Raw genomic sequence first — 19,130 nt, forward strand, 5'->3', positions numbered from 1 at the left:
CAATGTGGCTTGCTGGTCCCCTGAAACATCTTGTTGAATTATTTTTTTAGTGGGGCTCACAGACCATGTAAAGTCTGCAGAGTCTGCTTATGCAGGCAGAGAGTGTGGATTAGAAGAAAATGAGGCAGGCATTGAATTAGAACTAGCCTGGGCCAGTGTCTGATGCCCAATATGTACTTATAGTTCTTGTAGAAGAATTTCTTCAAGAGATATGGGGGGAACAAAGGGTAGATGGAGAGGAAGAGTAAGAATGAAGGAAGAAAGAAAGAAGCTACATAAGTTAGCATTTTGTATGAAACAAATCCCTCCAAATTTGGGAGTTTAAATAAAGCCACAGCTATTTCATTAGTCCCCAATTCTAGAGCCCGCAAATTCTCAACTGGGCTCAGCTGGATGGTCCTGATGGTCTCACTTGGGCTCACTCAGGTATCTATATTCAGCTGCCAGTTAGCTAGATGACTGCCTTTGGGGGATGGTGCAATGATGGTGACTGGGCATGTGCCTTTCACCATCTGGCAGACCAGCTCAGGCTTATTTGCATGCTTACATGGTGATTTGGGGTTCCAGGAGCAGCAAAACAAAGCAAACTTTCATGCTCAAGCATTCTGTAAGATAGTGCTAATATCACATTTGCTAATGTCCCACTGGGCAAAGCAAGGGGCAAGGCTGGCCCACAGTCAAGGGGTGGAGAAAAAGACCATCTTTTGATAAGTAGGCCTGCAGCCACATTGCATATGAATAGGCATATTGGGCAAGGGAGGATTTGTGGCCAGTTTTGTAATCTACCACAGAAGAGAAAGGGCTAGAAATTTCTTATGCTGGCAAAGTTGGCAGACACAGCAGTGTACAGGTTGAGTATGAAACTCTCACATTGAATTAAAAAATGATATTAGGACTTCCGGCCAAGATGGAGGCATAGGTGGAAACACTGTATCTCCTCATGTAACCAAATTTAAGGACAACAACAAATTTAGAAACAAAAACACAACCAGAACAGACAGAAAATTGAACTGTACTGAAGTCCTACAACAATGAACCATTCATCCAGACCAGTAAGAGGGGCAGAGTCAGCGGCCAGCAGAGGGGTCCCAGCAGGAAAAGGTGGTGGTTGGTGACCTGAGTGCGGGGAGGAAACCAGCAAACCCAGTAAGGTGCACAAGGCAGTTGGCTGACCGTGGACACACATTCGTGCACAGATAAACCAGGCAAAAAATGGGCAGTGAGATAGACCTATAAACCCAGGGACCCAGCAATGAGAAATAAAGCCTAAAAGCATCAACTGAAGAAACTTTCAGGGGTTGAGGTGCTGGGAGAAACTCCCAGCCTCACAGGAGAGTTTTTTGGAGAGACCCACAGGGTCCTGGAATGTACACAAGCCCACCCACATGGGAACCAGCACCAGAAGGGCCCAGTTTGCTTGTGGGAAATGGCAGAGGGGACCAAAATCCAAGAGAGCACAGAATAAATGCCATTGCTCCCTCTCTGACCCCACCCCCACATATAGTGTCACACCCCAGGGACTGGGTTGCCCCACCCTGGTGAACACCTAAGCAAAAATGGGCAGCAAGACAGACCATGCAACCCAGGGCCTCAGTGATGGGAAAAGCTAAAAGCACCAATTGAAAAGGTGCCAGTTTATGGGAAGCAGCAGAGGGCACTGAAATCTGAGAGAGCGCAGAACAAGCACCATTGCTGCCTATCTGACCCTGCCCCCACATATAGCATCACAACCCAGCAACTGGGTGGCCCCCCACAGGTGAACACCTAGGGCTCTGCCCCTCACTACGTACCAGGAGCAACCAGACCAAAAAAAAGGTCTCAAACAGAAGAACAGATCAAAGCACCAGAGACAATACATCTAAGTGACCAAGAGATAGCCAACCTATCAGATGCACAGTTCAAAACACTGATGATCAGGATGCTCATAGAACTGGTTGATTTTAGCCACAAATTAGATGAAAAAATGAAGGCTACACTAAGTGAAATGAAGCAAAATGCACAGGGATGCAATAGTGATGGAAAGAAAACTGGGACTCAAATCAATGGAGTGGACCAGAAGGAAGAAAGAAAAAACCAAACAGAAAAGAATAAAGAAGCAAGAATTCAAAAAAATGAAGAGAGGCTTAGGAACCTCCAGGACATCTCTACACATTCCAACATCTGAATTATAGGGGTACCAGAAGGGGAAGAGGAAGAGCAAAAAGTGGAAAACTTATTTGAACAAATAATAAAGAAGAACTCCCCCAACCTGTCAAAAGAAATAGACTTCCAGGAAGCTCAGAGTCCCAAAGAAGTTGGATCCAAGGAGGAACACACCAAAGCACATCATAATTACATTAGCCAAGATTAAGATGAAGGAGAGAATTCTAGAAGCAGCAAGAGATAAGGGGACAGTCACCTACAAAGGAGTTCCCATCAGACTGTCAGCTGATTTCTCAAAAGAGACCTTACAGGTGAGAAGGAGCTGGAAAGAAGAATTCCAAGTCATGAAAGGCAAGGACCTACATCCAAGATTGCTCTATCTGTGGCAGACCCTGTCCAGCAGAGTCCGCCTGTTGTGGGTTATGATGAGAATCAATGCAGAGGTGACAACAATCCTGTGTGGGAAAGGGAACAGGCATGGCTGCTCTCTCAAGGGGAAAGTGCCTCTGGATGCCTCGGCCACTCCCTCAAGAAGGGAGTGCCCTGACCCTTGCCTAGACAGGCTTTTATTATTTTCCTGGGGTGTTACATCAAAGAAAGATTTATGATCTATCACATAGAATATTATTGTCCACATTCTACGTACAATCAAGGAAATAAAAATAACATGCAGAGGGGATGGCAATGAGCTGATTAGCTCTGTTCTTGGGAGAGCTCACACAGGCTTTAGAAGTTACCTTGAAGATAGACAATATACATTTGTTGCTTTAGACCAGGGTGAGGGAGTTTTAGCAAGAGCAAGCCATAACAATCTGTAAGCATTTTCTAGGCCTGATTCCCATGGGAAAACTTGGTTTGCAAGTCTGGGTTCTGCCCACCACTTTGCATCTGCAGGTTTTCCATACAGAGCTGAGTCGCATTTGCTAGGCCAAGACAAACCAGTCCCCTACATCTATCCATCAAAGCTTTCATTTAGAATGGAAGGGCAGATAAAGTGCTTCTCAGGTAAGGTCAAGTTCAAAGAGTTCATCATCACCAAGCCCTTACTATATGAAATATTAAAGGGACTTATCTAAGAAAAAGAAGATAAAGAGTATGAACAGTGAATGGCCAGCAAACTCACTTTAGATGTAGTTATTAACAACCACACTTAAAACAAAAGCAAACTAAGTGGACTCCTAAAACAGGAGCAGAGCCACAGAAATGGAGATCACATGGAAGGTTAGCAACAGGGAAGTGGGAGGAGGAGAGTGGGGGAAAAGGTACAGAGAATAAGTAGCATAGATGGTGGGGATAAAATAGAGAGGGGGAGGGCAAGAGTAGTGTGGGAAATGTAGAAGTTAAAAAACATGACACATGGACATGAACTAAATGGAGGGAATGGGGTGGGAGGGGGTGTGCAAGGTGGAGGGGAATGAAGGGGGGAAATGGGACAACTGTAATGGCATAATCAATAAAATATATTAAAATAATATTAATAAATCACCAACTTCCTATCTCCCATAGTTTATCTGCCAAATAGGGCTAGATAATAATGTAACTTCTTACACATTTCCAGTGGGAACAATGAAAACTTTATGGGCAAAAACTTCCTCATTTTTTACTCCATGGATTGGACTGAGGAGCCATTAAGTGTTTGGTACATCTCAAATATCAAATAAATTTGGAAACAAAAAACCCCTTAATACACCAGCCTTAATTCATAGCCCAAGTGTCAAATATACAATAAAAACTTATAGGAAAAATTGATATAGTGGTTGTCTTAGGTACTTGGTGGAACCCATCCTACATGTACGATTGTTTGTTTCTTCCTCATCTCTGTATTTTTTAGTCATATTGTTTTTCATTATTGAAAATACAATGTCAAAACATAGTTTAAATAGAGGAAAATGCTCAGCATTTGTTGCTACCCAGTGGAAAGAAAAGTTAAGAGTTAATTAGAAAAATACTGGGCATGGAAATTGAGGTTGATTTAAGGTTGCAGTAATTATCTAAATTCACTTTTCCTGGTGAAATGTTTTCATACAAATGGAAGAAAGTTCAACTTGGTATGAATACAGCTTAATGAAAATCAAGCATGTGGATTTTTTTTTTGGTAAATGGTGCATTAATGTTCTGAGAAATAATTGGTATGTCCTTGCATATGCATTTACTTTTAAGGTGGTGGTTATTTACACCCTAAAGAAAGTCATGCCATTCTGAAACACATTTAATTCCACCATGTTGGGTGAGGAGCTGTGGTTGCCTCACCCAAAGGGTTGGGTCTGTTGATTAAGGAGTCATTTGAAGGTGGGTTTCTCACCATGTGATCTTTGATATTGTTCCCTCTTCTAATCTCTGAGTAGAGGAAACCAGCAACATTCTAGCCCCTAGAATATGTTTGGCAAGTCTGAAGCTAGGTAAGGGGGGGGGAGGGAAGACATGGAGAGTGTAGGATGAAGGAGAGTGGAGGAAGAAAAGAGAGAAAGAGAAGACAGGAGAAAGTGGAGAGAAAAGAAAGCACTTAGTGCTGCAGAAAAATAGCACAGTACCAACAAATGTAAGAGGTCCACCAGCTGCTTTTCCTGGCCTAGTTCATTCCACTTCAGCATGAAGCCTCACCAGTGACCAAGAGTTCATCCTTTTAGATGTTTCAGAAATCAATTACAAAAGCTCTCTTGGTCACTTCTATAATATAACAATGATCAATACCAGCACATTCTTCCTGCTGTTTAGTAAATCCCTAGGGTTATAGTTTAAACCACATTTTAGATAGCATCTCTGCTCATGGCAGAGATAGAGAACATCTATTTGCCATCTTCCTTCTATGAGTGATTTCTATAGTGGATATTACTCATAATCCATCACAACCCCCATCTGGATGTGCAATGAAGATTTTTCCCAGCCTGTTCACAGACTATATTTTTGATATGTTCCATCAGGTTTCTGCTTCATATCTCCACAGTCCTTCCCGGCCAGTCTCTGTTTTACACTTTATGATTCAGCAGCATCAAAATGATTCTAAGTCATGACCACTTAATGCCAGTCTTTGGCTCTATGTCTTGGTTTAGGCTCTTTCTTCTCTCTGGAATGCTGTTTCCCATTTCTTCACACAAAGGGGGTTGTATATCATTTAGGAGGCAGCATGACTGTTATCTCCTTGGGGAAATTTTTCTAGATCCATTTCCCTACAGCGAATTAGGTGCCCTTCCTCAGAGCTCTTGTTATACCTGTGACAGAGCTAGCAGCTGGTTCATATGGCACTTCCAGAAAGCCTGACATTCTGAATTCAGACTCTCATGGTTATCTTGGCCAAGAGCCCTTTTGCAGGGCACAACCTGCACAATATACAGAGTGGCCCCCTTTTTTGTATATAGTAGACATTCAGTAAATGTTTGTTGAATGAACTAGCTTTAGAGTTTTCCAGAGCCATCTCACAACTTAACTCCTCCTCAGTGGTGGCATCCAGAACTGAACAAACCAATCTGTGCAGGTAAACATCTTGTTAGGCAGGTTCTCATCAGCAATAGGGCCACCACAAGGTTCTATAACCACTCTTATTTGTTCCTCAGCGGTATACCTACCATTCTACAGTCAAGAGTCTGCATATCCCCAACCATCTCCTATATATGCCCACAAGCCTAACCCTTCACCATCATTTCTATCTATGCAATTTACTTTTCCAACTAATGTGGGCACACTTCTCTTTACTGATTTCTGTCCCCATTCCCAATTTCTTAAGGCCTCTTTGTTGATGTTATTGCCAGGAACTAGCAGTGACTCTGCTCCTCAATCTAGACCACTAATTAATCATTAGGTTCTAAATGAAGTTGCTGAGCCCTCCAGGATGCTGGATGCCCCTGGGTCTGTTTTGTTTTGTTTTTGGTTCATCTTGGGACCAGCATTACATTACCCAAAGACAGTAGGGACACCTGCTTGGGGCTTCAGTTACCTGTGTATTTTGCTCATTGTTTTGTTTATTATCCCCAGGATGTGTGGGCCCTGTGCAGGACACCCAGGGCCTCTAAGCAGCCTTTGAGTGCAGTTCTGATTCTTGGATGCAGCCTTTCTGAGAGCTTCCTCTGCACTGGAGAGATCTTTAAGTACATATAGGTTTAATTTCCTTCTCACCCAAACCATTTGTACAGTCCCTCTCTCTCTCTCTCTCTCTCTCTCTCTCTCTCTCTCTCTCTCTCTCTCTGGTTACATTAAAACCTAGGGTATTACCCTGGGTTTTAGCCAGCTTGGTAAACAGAGGAAATTGAATGAATTTCCAGCCTCCATGATTTCATGGTTTGGGGCAGTCAGCAACTGTGGGAGGTTTCAGTTAATCCTAGCACTTGGTGAGTTTGCCATTCTTCTCTGAGAAGCTTCTCTGTTCAGTGCCATGTCTTACATAAGTCAATATGGTTCTTTTCTTGACTTGCCCTTTTCTTTCAATGATGTAAGAAGTCCAAACATTGGCAGTCACTATGTTTTGTTACTGGAGTGCTGGTGCTGATCACATCCTGATTCTTGTTTAATTTTTCTAGGAGATACAGGATGGTGGGTGTGTGGCAGTGATAGTGAAAAGGAGGCATCTGGAGGCTGAAGGATGTGTACTTCTTTAAGTTTAGGCTTCTGTATCCATCACACATTTTCACATCATTGCTTTTGACATTCTTTTTCACAACTTGCTCAAGTAAGTTCCTACTCCCTGGATGGGAAGCTTATTTCTTGGATCTGACACCAGAAATCATTGGTCTTTCAATGGGGTCTTTCTAACTGGGTTAGAGCACAGCCAGGGGAGATGGAATCCAGCTGAGCAATAATGGCACTACCTCTCAGTTAGTATCCTTCTGAGCTTGATTTACAAGCTCTGTTTGGAGAATCTAAATGGCCTGGACCTCCCTTTGTTCTGTTTTTCTTTGCTAGAAGAAATATGTTTAATTTTATAAGTAATACATGTGTTTTACTTAATTTTATAAGTAATACAATACAAGAATATGTGTCTGTGTTCCATGGAGTAAAAATTGTGCTTCAGCCTTTCCCCCATCACACTTCTCTCTGGAGGCTTAACAGGTTTCCTTTAAGGCTTTTTTTTTTTAATGCATTCACACTTCTCACCATGTAAATAAGCATACGAATATATAGCTTTGCTTAACATGTCTTTGTATATATTTTTTAAATTTTGACCTTTTCACTTGATTTATATGTATTGACAATTTCTGTCAATACATATAGATCAACTTCTTTTTAAAGCATTGCATAGCATTCCATAATGTGGATAGACCATCATTTATTCAACTACTCACCTACTAATGAATACTTAGGCTTTCCCCCTCACACACAGTTGCAGTGACTGTGTTTGTATATTTTTGTGTATATGCATCACTATTGCTATAAAGACAATCTCTGGAATTACAATTCTGATCAAAAGGCATGCAAATTTAAAACTTCAAAACATAGCTAAACTATTCTCTCACAGTTTACGTTTATACCAATAGTGTATGCAAAGGTTTGTTTCCCCACATGCTCTCCACCTTTGGATATTATTAGGCTTTTTGAACTTATTCATCCAGTAGGCAAAACACTTCACTGTTGCTTGCCCTCTTTTTCTACTTGAAAGGGTTCCAAAGGAGCCAAGAGCGCCTTGTGTTCTTTATTAATAAACTGGATTACTGGAAACCATTGTGTGCTTTTTTTGTGTGTGGTTATCAATAAGGTTTTTGGAAGAGGCTATACTTGAGTTGTGAAATTTCATCAAAAATCTGTAGTAGAAAATCCTTATCCACACATATAAAGCGAAATTATTTCCGTACTCAAGTCACAATCAATTTATTTCTTTGCTTGATTATTTTAGTGTTTTTTAGTTGTTAATTCTACATTCATTCCATGTTGAGTACTGGGACATGTGTTTGCAATTTGTTCATTCTAGGACAGGGCAACATGCTTGGCCTTTATTTTTGTCTTCTTTAAACATTGCTTAATTAAGTTTCTCTGACAAATTGGGCTTCAATTAAGAACTTTTTTTTCCTCTTAAAGAATACATTGTGATCAATAGAAACTCACCATGACTCCTTATTTCTTCTTTGAATTCATATTCTGGATTCCTCCTTGAGCACTGAACTTCTGTCATAACAGTCTAGTGACTAAAGCCAGGTCTGTTGGTGCCAAGATCACGCTATTGATTCTCCTTGCAAATCTATTTGTTTTGCTTTGTTTAAATTTATTTATTTATTTTGTTGTATTTTTCCATTACCATTTGTCCCCCTTATGCCCCCTTCCCCTGCAATCACCACACTGTTGCCATGTCCATGAGTCCTTCTTTTTTCTTAATCCCTCTACCCCCAACCCCCTCCTTAGCTGTCATCTGCTCTCTATCTATGAGTGTGTCTCTATTTTGCTTGTTAGTTCAGTTTGTTCATTAGATTTCACATATGAGTGAAATCATATGATATTTGTCTTTCTCTGACTGGCTTATTGCACTTAGCATAATGTTCTCCAGGTCTATCCATGCTGTTGCAAAGGGTAAAATTTTTCTTCTTTTCTATGTCCAAGGAATATTCCACTGTGTAAATGTCCCATAGTTGTTTTATCTACTCACCTATTGATGAACACTTGGGCTGCTTCCATATCTTGGTGACTGTAAATAATGGTTGAAAATCATTAGATATATATTTCACATAATAGGATACCATTATATGAAGTGATTATCACTTTTAAGCTAATATCTGTACCAGTGTTTTGGTTTTCAAGTAAAGCATGATGAAAGATACAAATCACATTGTTAACAATGCTCTCTGCTGTGGGTGGGCACATGTGGGTGGGCATGCTCTCTGAGCATAGTGAGTCCCTCACTATGGTCACTGCTAGTGCCCCTGCCTTAACTCTGAGCCAAACTTAACAGCAATAGAGGGTTATTTATTTAGTCCCTCTGTGGAGAAAGAATTTTGCCCTGGCTTTGGAAGTACAACAGACATAAATGACCCAATCCTTAAACTTAAGTTTAGGTTCTAGGGAAGTTAAATCACAAAAACACGAAGAAATACCTAACAAAGCATGGTCTCTATAAGGGACCATCCCTCCCCAGAGCTGATCACTTCATTGTCTTGTGTCCCTATGATGCTGTTAATGAAGCCTGAGACTGGGCAGTAATACAATGCTACTAAAACATTAACAAAATCAGCCCCCAAACAGGCTTTGGCTTGTTTTCCAATTTACAATATGTTCCTTAAGAGCAGGGTTTGTTTGCATCCTACATTACTTTTGTAACTCTGCTGCCGAGGTCAAGCCTTGGTATATAGTGAGGAAGGGGTGGTCTCTACGGCCTCTGCTGAATGGGCTGACTGTGGTACTAAAGTATTATGGTGCTAACAAAGTTCACTTTCCATTGATCTATTTTTTTCTTTTCTTTTTTCATTTTCAGATCTGTGCAGTTTTTCCATCATTTCTTCTGAACTTCCTGTCGGGTGAGTGAGGCTATTTCTAAGTGATAATGTAGAAATACTGAACATTTAATTGTTTCTTTTTTCCTTTCAAATTACCACCCCCCTTCATTCTAAATCCCCATCCCTTTAACTGCTGTATTCTTTTTTTGTTTGTTTTGTTTCAAACTCCTCACTCCCACCCATCTGAAGCCTTCCTTTCTTCAGACATTTTCTTTTCCTTGGGGATTCTATTGTTGACCCACTTCTCTGTAATCTATTTTTTTTTTAAATTTTATTTCTTAGAGAGGGGGAGGGAGAGAGAGGGAGAGAAACACCAATGTGTGGTTGCCTCTCACATGCCCCCTACTAGGGACCCGGCCCACAACCCAGGCATTTGCGTTACACTGGGAATTGAACTGAGAATCCTTTGATTCACAGGCTGGCACTCAACCACTGAGCCATACCAGCCAGGGCCATTTTTTTAAAGTAACTTTCAACAATGGGTACAGATTTTGAAATGACATGGTGCAGTAAAATCTGGGGAAGGAGAATGATCATTTACAAAGAACTTTTTGGAATTTTGTTTAACTATTTCTCCTTTCTTTTTCCCTGGACTGGCTTCCTTATTTCCAACAGCTCTTCTCCTGTTTTGAAATGGACCATTGAAGTGTTTTCTGTCTCTTAAAGTATTGTGTGCATGCAGTTTCCAAAGGCTCCTCGCAACTAGATTTTTGGTCCCAGCTCCCTTCTATATAGAAATTCTGAAGCTACCACTGACTTACACTTCCTGTTTCCTTTGAGACTCAACCGTAGAGGTACCCTGGATGGGTAGCTCAGTTGGTTAGAGCATTGTCCCATAATGCAAAGGTTTCGGGTTTGATCCCCAGTCAGGGCATGTACAACAACCAACCAATGAATGCATAAATATATGGAACAACAAATCAATGTCTCTCTGTCTCTGTGTTTCTCCCTCTCTCTCCCCCTTCTTTTCGCACTGTGAAATTAATAAGTAAAAAAATTTGAACAAGATAGTGGTTATTTCTGGGACTTCACTGCTATAAATAATAGAAATCTTAGAACTAATGCAAATGCTTATTAATTATAAATTATAATTATCCTACTATGTAGATTATAAAGACATATGTAGTTATTATAATACATGCTAATAAGTTATTGTTATAAACAATGTTAAAAATACCTGTGCAGGGTCACACAGCTAGTAAGTGTCCAAGCTAGGATTTGAAGCAGGAGTTGGCATGGTGTGATAACAAAAGCAAGAATGGGCAGATATTGGTAGGTGGTTTGCTTTCCTTAGTACCTCACTTCCTCTCAAATGTAATCTGATGATTTAAACCATGTGCTTCTGCCCCATCGCTGCCCCCATCCCCCAGTGCAGGACGACACCTTGAAGATGCTTTTAAGGAGAGTCTGTTATTTTTCTTCTCTACATATTGATTGAATTTTTGTGCAGCAACAGATTCTGGACCAAATCAATTAAAAAATCTTTTTTGAGTGCCTGCTGTGGGTGGAGTTGCATGCTGTGGGAGTTAGGGTGAGGTGGAGACCAAGTCTATATAGGAGAGGATACTGTATTCTGGTGCCTTGTTTTATTTTTAGGCCAAGATGAGTTTCATGAACCATGAAAAGAAAGTGTCTTTTAATTTTTTTTAAATCACTATTTGGCCACACCAATGGCCAATTAATCTAAGTAGCAGCTGTAAGCTATTACACACAGGAGAGGTATCTGTCTTGTTTATTATATCTTGAGTCTGTAGCATAGTACCTTTCATGTACAAATAGAACCTCAATAGATATTTGTCAAAAAGATGAATGAATGCAGAAAATAATTCCAAAAGCTATTTACATTTACCCCAGGAGTGTACTATAAAGTTGCCTTCTCATTACGCTTGTTTTAATAGCTAACAATCCTTGAGTATAATAAGAACTTCATTATGTTTCCCTGTTTCATCTCTACAGAAACTTTATGAGTAGTCCAAGTAGTACCTCCATTTATTCAGATGAAGAATTTAGGTCCAAAGAACTTAAAGAACAGGCTAGGGTTACACTCTAAGTGGTGCAGCTTGAATTTGAAGGCAGGCATATGGCTCTACCATTTATGCTCTTGTACCGTATGCTATTGTGCTTGTTTGTGTTGTTGGACATATTTACTATGAACTTTGGGAGAGGATCCTGAAGAGTAAGGGGAGAGAGATAAAGTTGGCTTTCATTTTGCCATGGGTAATCAAGAGGATGGTAGATTGCAGGTAGGGCATTGGAGAAATTTGGGGATGAGTGAGGGAATTGAAAAATATAACAACTTTTGCAAGGTTTTATGAATATTTCTTTAAGTGCATAATTTATTTCTAATCTTGCATACCTGATATTGATTCACTTATTAATTAAAAGTACTTTTTTCATTAGAAAGCACTTAATGCTTATTAAGAAAATCATTTTGCACTGTAAAGACCAAACAAATCATTTTCCTTCTATTTGTTTCTAGAGACGAAAAAGCTTCACATTACAATCATGTTGTCGAGTCCACCATTGACTTTACTTTGTGCTATGACAAATGACACACAGAGCTGCTATTTGGAAGGTCATGCTCAGCACTTACCAGTTAACCCAGTTTCTATCATCTTTGGGACATTGTTCTGTGGTTTTCTTTGTTTGTTTTTGTGGGGTTTCTTTTGCATATGAGATGTTGTTTATCTTACCAGAGCACTGCTGGTGTTAGTTCTTGGTGACTTTATCTTAAAAAAATGTTGTTGCTGAAGTTTGAATAATTCCTTTTGTCCTATATTTATTCCAATTACCCCAATTTACAAGATTCAAAGTTGCTGCTAGACATTTTTGTGAGCATTCCAGAGAATTTTGTAAATAGTCTCATTTGATTTATAAAATGGGTAAAACTGTGAGGACTTTCCTTGTCAGGTTTTGGCACCAGAGTTATGCTAGCCTGGTAAAAATGAGTTAAGCTATGCTTTTTCTCTAGTCTTTGAGTTCTTATGAGATTGCAATTCCTATTCTTTAATTATTTGATAGAATTACCAGTGAAAAATGTCTGGGCCTGGAGTTTTCTTTCTGGGAAAAGTTTTGAGACTTTTGATGATTATATGTCTATTCAAGTTATATTATTTCTTCTTTTTACTTTTTTTTTTATACATTTTTCAGTTTTCCAGATTTTTTAATTGAATTTATTTGGGTGACATTGGTTAATAAAATTATATAGGTTTCAGGTGTACAGTTCTATAATACATCATTTGTATATTGTATTGCAGATTCACCACCCCTCTGGTGGTGGTAAAATGGTCATGGCTCCTTCTATCACCATTTATCCCCTTTACCCTCTTCTACTTTCCCCTACTCCCATCCCCCTCTGGTAATCACCATATTGTTGTCCGTGTCTATGAGATGTTTTGGGGTTTGTTTAGGGGTTTTTGCTTAATCTTTTTTTTTTTTACCCAGTGTTATTTCTTCTTGATAAATTATATTTTCTTCTAAGAATTCACCTACTTCTATCTCAATTTTCAGCATTAATAATTGAAGTTGCCCCTAAGATCCTTTTATCATTTTTATGTTTATAGCATCTTCAGTTATGTTGCTTTTTAAATTGTGTTGGATATTAGTTTATGCTCCTTCTCTTCCTCCCCCACTTTTCCTCCTTTCTTCTTCCCCTCCTGTTAATTTTGTCAGAATGTCTTTACAAAGAACCACCTTGGGTTTGTTAATAACCTTTGTTTTATGTTTTTAATCTATATCATTATATATATCATGCTTTTATTTTATTTCCTTTTTTCTCCTTCTTTGGGTTTATTTTGCTGTTCTTTTTCAAACTTCTTGAGAAGGAGCTCAAATTATTAATTTTAAGTCTTTTTATTTTTCTATTACATACATTTAAAATATAAATTTTACTCTGAAGATCTTTAGCTCTACCCTCATATCTTGATATATGGAAGCGTTATTACTGACCAAGTCACATGTTTTGTAGTATATGTTATGACTTCTTTAATCCGTAAGTTATTTGTTAAATAACAATTTAACTTTTTGTTATGACAACTTAATTGTGTTGTGGTCAGATAATTTTCTCTTTTCCTTTTTCCAATTCTGTAAAATGTTTTTGAGACTTCTTTTTGGCCTGTTGACTCTCATAAATAGTCAATGTGCCTTGAAATGATTATGTATTCTATGATCTTTAAGTCAAATTGGTTAAATATTGAAATATTCTGTATCCTTAGTGACTTTCTTATTTTAATTTTATCTATTGCTGATATGGATGTGTGACTATCTCTCAATATGATTGTGAATTTGTTCTATTTCTTCTTGTGTCCTGTTAAAAATACTGCTTGGTGTATTTTGAGGCTGTATTATTAGTTGTACTCACATGTAAATTTGATTAGTCTTCCTACTGAATTGAACCTTTTATAAATAAACCATTTGACTGATAGGTAATGACTGTTGCTTTAAAGTATAATTTGTCTGATATTAGTATCAACGTATTAATTTTCTTTTGATTAGTACTAGCATCATGTCTTTTCTGTCCTTTTACTTTCAAACTTTCTGTAGCATTATGTTCTAGTTATGTCCTTGTAAATAGGATATAGGTGGATTTTGTATTTTTTCCTGTCTGATAATCTTTGCTTTTTAATGGAATAATTTTGTCCATTTATATTTAATGAATCATTAATTAGTATTGTGTTTACATTTACCATCCTCTTTTTCCTAACCATTCTTTATTTCTTTTTCTTCCCTTTCTTGCCTTCTTTCAGATTGACTAAATATTCTAAAAAACATTTCCCCCCTCTACTAGTTAGGAAGTTATATACTTCACTTCTAATCTTTAGTAGCTACTATAGAAATTACTATGTCTACTGAACTTTTTAATGCCTAAAGATAATTAATACATTTAGCCTCCTCTAAGATAATACAAGTACCTTGAAAGGCTTTAATTTTATTTTTTTATATCCTAATGTATATATATATTTCCCATGTTTATAGAATATATATGTAATACAGTTGTCATATTTTATTCTATCATGTTTCATTTACCCCTGCAAGATATTATTATTAATATTTTATATAGTCAGTTCATTTGCATTTACCAACATACAGTGCCACCCTTAGCTCTGGGTAGCTGGGATCTACTGGGGTCTCTGGTCTATGTCTCATGCTTGACAGGTATTCTTTCTGGCCCTTTCCTAGTCATAACCCTCTCCAAAGGGCAAGAAGTCTGTGTCACAAAGAAGCATTCCCACCTGAAGCCTTCCTCCCTCCTCTCCTAACCCTTGCTTCTAAATCATGCTATGGGAACCCAAAACTCTGTAATTCCCTATCCAAACATTTTGTGCCTATTTCTAGGATCTGTATAGGCCTCTTCCCCGAGGCAAGCTATGCTACCATGTGTACATAACTCTAGACCTAAAAGATGACCAAGGGGTACCTTCTTGCAGGAGGGAGCAGGGTTTGGATAGGTGGGCTGGGGTGTCCATACATACGCTTGAGGCCTCTTGTAGTTTGAGATAGAGCCTCAGTGGAAGGGTAAGAGCAAACTAGATCTCCTTTTAAATTCCTGACCTGTATATTACAAATGTTAGGAATAGGCCAAGTCACATAGTAACCACTTTCTTTGTTCTTTATTCCTTGTTGCATCTCTGACCTTACATCTTTTACCTGAAAATATCTTTTAGGATTTATTTGAGTGCGGATTTGCAGATAATGAAAAATATAAGTTTTTGTTTGTCTATTTTCTGGCTTCCATTGTTGCTTCTGAAGAAATAGTTGTCAGTCTAACATCTGCTCCTTTTGAAGTTAACTGTCTTGTTTTCTCTGGCTACATTCAAGATTTTCTTTGTCTTTGATTTTCTTCAATGTTATTGTTTTGTGTCTAGATATAGATCTCTTTTATTTATTGTAGAGATTCTTTGGGCTTCCTGAATCTATGGGTAGGTGTTTTTCACCAGTTTGAGGTCATTCAGTTATGATCATCTCATACATTAATTCTGCCCCATTCTTTCCTCTTTGGATTTTATTTAAGTACATGTTAGATCACTATTTCTTTTCTCTATATCTTTGAACTTTTCTTCTTCTTTTCTTTCTTCTTTTGTGTTTCATAACTGGAGGAAGTTTACCTCAGTAGGCCCATACTCTCAGGTAAAAGCATCTCCTTTGCATTCAAAGGGGGACCCAAAAACCCTCAGATTTATTTATAAAAATTGTGTATTTATTCTTACTTGATTAAACTTTAGTCACCCTCAAAGTACTCTTGATTTGATGCAATACACCAATTGAGACTTTTATCCTACTTCTTAAAACAGTTTTTGAACTCATCCACTTTGATGCCTTTTAGTGCTTCTGCCATTTTTTGTTTCACCTCTTCCATATTGGTAAAGTGTTTCCCTTTGAGGACATTTGTTCATCTGGGCAAACAAACAAACAAACAAACAAACAAAGTCACTCAGGGGGAGATTGAGTGAATAGGGAGGGTGGGACATGGGGATCATGACATTTTGAGTCAAAAATTGCTGAACACTCAGCACAGTGTTGGCAGGTGAGATCATAAATCACCCATCATGAAATGGGCAAATGTGTTGAGTCTTCAAACAAAATTCCCTGAAGCCAAACACAGCCTCTCACGCCAGCTGGTACACTGATACAGATGGGTTCTTAGAACACTCACCTAGTAGGGGAAGCCTGTACTACAAGGGGCCTGCCCTCCAGAAGATAATTCTGGGCTTTTTGGGTTCCCCTTTATATATTACCTCCCTGAGTCCTGCTTTGGCTTCATCTTTGGTCTGGTGATTCTTTTCTGTCTTGTCAACTCTTTGATATGATTAAGAAAATGTTTTTAAAAATATTTTATTGCCTCAGCAGAAGGTTTAGTGTAAATAATCTAACCCAACATTTTCCTGGAACACAGAAGACATTTTTTTTTCTGAGATATTTGTTGTATCTGGGTCTGAAGAGTTCAGTCAAAATTTAATCATGTTTTTACAAAGTTTCCTGATTCTTTTTAAAAAGTAATTAAACATACAATGAAACTCTAAAAATAAAGCAAAACAGCATTAAAATGAAAAGAGAGCCAACCATATGGGAAAACATATTTGCCAATGAAACCTTGGACAAGGGCTTGATCCCCAAAATATATAAAGAACTCACATCACTCCACTCCAGGAAAACAAAAAAACCCAATTAAAAAAATGGGCAAAAGACCTGAACAAATACTTCTCCAAGGAAGACATATAGAGAGCCAGAGATGCATGAAAAGATGCTTAGCATCAATACCCATCAGTGACATACAAATTAAAACCACAATGAGATACCATGTCACACCCATCAGAATGGCCATCATAAACAAAGCAATGAACAAGTGTTGGAGAGGATGCGGAGAAAATGGAACCCTAGTGCACTGTTGGTGGGAATGCAGACTGGTACAACACTGTGGAAAACAGTATGGAATTTCCTCAGAAAACTAAAAAATGAACTGCCTTTTGATCTAGCAATTCCACTGCTGGGATTATACCCTAAGAGCCCCGAAATACCAATCCAAAAGAACCTATGCACCCCAACGTTCATAGCAGCACAATTTACAATAGCCAAGTGCAGGAATTACCCTAGATGCCCATCAGTAAATGAGTGGATCAAAAAACTATGGTACATTTACACAATGGAATTCTACACAGCAGAGAGAAAGAAGGAGCTTATACCCTTTGCGACAGCATGGATGGAACTGGAGAGCATTAGGCTCAGTGAAGTAAGCCAGGTGGTAAGGGACAAATATCATATGATCTCACCTTTAACTGGAACCTAATCAACAAAAGAAAAAAGCAAACAAAATATGCCCAGAGACATTGAAATTAAGAACAATCTAACTATAAGCAGAGGGGACGGGGAAGGGCAGTGGGGAGAAGGGTTTTCAGGAACTACTATAAAGGACACATGTACAAAACCAAGGGGGAGGGTGGAAGCCAGGGAGGGAGGTGGGTTTGGGGGGGGGGGGGAGGAGGGTTGGAGAGAAAATAGAGACAACTGTAATTGAACAACAATAAAATAAAATAAAATAAAATAAAATAAAATAAAATAAAATAAAATAAAATAAAATAAAATAAAATAAATAAAATAAAATAAAATAAAATAAACAAAAAACAACCCTGAGTTTCTCCGATTCTTTTGACAGTTGAATGATCCCAGTCAATTGCTTTTTCGCCTTTTAGTTCTTGCTTTATCAGAACTGAGAAACTCTTCAGTACCTTCCTTCATAATTTCCCCTTGTGCTAGTCTTGTTCACCAACACCTAGGACTCAATGTAAACATCTCAAAGGCATAAAGAGTCTCTAGAAAACTTAGGAAACAATTATATGTCTTGTTACTCAAGTCGAAAATACTGATCATTGTTTACACCATAGCAGCCATGATATAATAAAAGTATGCCAGTTAAACAGAAGTAACATAGAATAAATCTCACCCAGGCTTGCTCTATAGTGGTATCAAGCTGTTTCCTTTTTTAATCTTACTCTTTATTATATATCTAGATAAAGATAGATTTGTCACTTATTGGCATTCAAACTTGCACTGATGATGTAGATTTTTAAAAATATGGTAGTGATAGTATTTAAAATAAAATTGAGGAGATGTAGAACAATTTCTTAGAGTGGTCCAAGCAGGGCCATGGCATACATTCATGTAGCTCATGCAATATATAACCCTAGGGGTTGCCATTTATATCAGAGTCCACAACTATAAAAGGGGCCCAGGACCAAGATGAATCTGGGATAATCTTTAATCAGAAGTTGTCGATTCTCAATGTCCAGATTTTACTATTTAAATGCTAGCAAAGTGTTTTACATATATATTAATTGTTCAAATTGTTTTCTGTCATTTACTCCCATCCCAGCCCACCCACACAACCCTTCCCATCTCCCTCCAATTTCCAGCCCCCCTAATTTTTGTCCATGTGTCCTTTATAGTGGTTCCTGTAAACCCTTCCCCTTTTCTTCTGAAATTCCCTCCCCTCTCCCCTCTGGTCGCTGTCCGCCTGTTCTCTATTTCAGTGTCTTTGAGTATATTTTGCTTGTTTGTTTGTTTGTTTTCTTGTTTAGGTTCCTGTTAAAGGTGAGATCATATGGTATTTGTCTTTTACCACCTGGCTTATTTCACTCAACATAATGCTTTCCAGTTCCATCATGCTGTTACAAAGGGTAGGAGCTCCTTATTTCCTTCTGCTCCATAGAATTCCATTCTGTAAATGTACCATAGTTTTGGATCCATTCATTTGCTGATGGGCCCCTAGGTTGCTTCCAGCACTTGGCTATTGTAAATTGTGCTGCTATGAACACTGGGGTGCATAGTTTCTTTTGGATTGGTGTTTTAGGGTTCTTAGAGTGTAATCCTAGCAGTGGAATTGCTGGGTCAAAAGGCAGATTCATTTTTATTTTTCTGAGGAAATTCCATACCATTTTCCATAGTGGTTGTACCAGTCTGCGATCCCACCAATGGTGCACTAGGGATCCCTTTTCTCCACAGCCTCTCCAACATTTGTTGTTTGTTGCTTTATTTATGATGGCCATTCTGATGGGTGTGACGTCGTATCTCGTGGTTTTAATTTGA

The 19,130-nt window shown here is 38.5% G+C and overlaps 1 protein-coding gene and 1 long non-coding RNA gene across 5 annotated transcripts in view; one reads left to right on the forward strand and one right to left on the reverse strand.

The window, feature by feature from the left end:
- LOC128625957 (uncharacterized) overlaps positions 1-19,130 on the reverse strand; it is a 127,376-nt gene that overhangs the window by 26,387 nt on the left and 81,859 nt on the right. The window contains exon 3 of the long non-coding RNA XR_008389824.1: positions 8,708-8,746. This is a non-coding gene — a long non-coding RNA (uncharacterized LOC128625957). The remainder of the gene's footprint in view (positions 1-8,707; positions 8,747-19,130) is intronic.
- ADGRG2 (adhesion G protein-coupled receptor G2) overlaps positions 1-19,130 on the forward strand; it is a 123,599-nt gene that overhangs the window by 26,387 nt on the left and 78,082 nt on the right. For all 4 annotated transcript variants that reach the window (XM_037157547.2, XM_037157549.2, XM_037157548.2 and 1 more), the window contains exon 2: positions 9,530-9,572. The gene's annotated coding sequence lies outside the window, so the exon portion shown is untranslated. The remainder of the gene's footprint in view (positions 1-9,529; positions 9,573-19,130) is intronic.

Source organism: Artibeus jamaicensis, unplaced genomic scaffold, assembly GCF_021234435.1.
Source record: "Artibeus jamaicensis isolate MK-2021 breed Jamaican fruit bat unplaced genomic scaffold, CSHL_Jam_final scaffold_1283, whole genome shotgun sequence".
NCBI classification, from domain to species: Eukaryota; Metazoa; Chordata; class Mammalia; order Chiroptera; family Phyllostomidae; genus Artibeus; species Artibeus jamaicensis.